A 1,386-nucleotide genomic window follows, 5' to 3' on the forward strand; every position below is an offset into this window, starting at 1 on the left:
TTTCAAAGGTCCTGTGTGACCCAAAAGACACCCTGTTACAGACCAACTCTCAGCAGGGTATTGTCCTTAGCAGACCATGCCTGAGGCTGGAGGGCTGCGTTCGCTCCATACTGGTGTGGTTTTGCTGTTGTTCGGGGCAACGGGTCAGGTCTGATGCGGATGCCAGGGGACAGGCTGCCGATCAAATAGCCATCACAACCGGGACTGTCTCCAAATCGCCACCATTGCAGGAAATGTTAGAAACTAGCTGGCTAAAAGACAAAGCCTGGAGCATGCTGTTCCCTCCCTTTCACACTAAAGAGAGCCCAAAGGGGCTCCCAGCCAGCCAGATATTGCCTAAACACCCCCAGACAGCACTATGGGGAGAGAGTCTGTCCTTGACACTCGCTGTGCCGTCAGCTTTTAAGAGCTACCTGCAGGGAATAGTATTTAGGGGAAAAAAAAAAAAGAAATCCATCTAAAAATCTATCCCTTTCTGATTTTGAATCTGACCCCAAATTATGATTCATGACCAAAAGCAATGAAAAGAGCTTGTGGTGACTTGAACAATGATTTTTCCAAGCAGAGGCAGTGCTAAGCAGGGAATGCGAGACTCCTGAGAAAGCAGGAGGAATGCACTCCAAGCCTGAATGCTGCAGATGAAATTTGTTGCATCATATAATCTGTTTTTGTGCTTTGAGTTTCAGCTGGACGAGGAGATACTAAGATAGCACGAGAAAGGCTATTTCCGCGAGATCTCCAGTCCAGATTAGGAGAATCAGTCAGACTGACAGGATCACCAGCAATTTTATTTACTTCTCTTTTTCATTGCTTTGCTAAACCCAATCTCCAAATGGAGCAACCAAGGAGGGAGTGTCAGCATATAGGTGCTAGTCAGAGGCAGAGAGGAAAAAGGTTAAGATTACAGCCCAAAGCTGTTAAATGAAAACATTATTTTTTAAAAGATCCTGAGAGCACTGGGGTTTTATAAAAACCTCCCATTGTATTGCACTAATAAGTCAAGTGTTCGCAGCCGAGCCAGCAGACACGCTCTACAGCATCTATTACCGGCGTGTTTATTTACAAAGGCAGCCACCGAGCCAAAGCCGAACAGAAAAGAGGAAAGACTGAAATATGGTTTTAAAGAAATACAGCTCCTTGGACTGGTTTTAATTTAAAATCCTAGGACTGGGTTTGTAATTTTCTTTTGTGTTTCGCACCCTCCTCCCCATTTCTTCTTCAAGGAACGAATTGTCCAAAGCCAGCCAGGCAACGGGGAATTTTCCTCTAGGTGTCTCTGTCCCCATTTTTATTCTCAATTTTTTCTCGTACACACGTGCATACACACACACGCGCGCATGCATGCGTGCACACACACAGAGACACAAGACACAGACACCCCCCCCC

This window comes from Fulmarus glacialis, unplaced genomic scaffold (genome assembly GCF_000690835.1).
Source record: "Fulmarus glacialis isolate BGI_N327 unplaced genomic scaffold, ASM69083v1 scaffold21199, whole genome shotgun sequence".
Classification (NCBI taxonomy): domain Eukaryota; kingdom Metazoa; phylum Chordata; class Aves; order Procellariiformes; family Procellariidae; genus Fulmarus; species Fulmarus glacialis.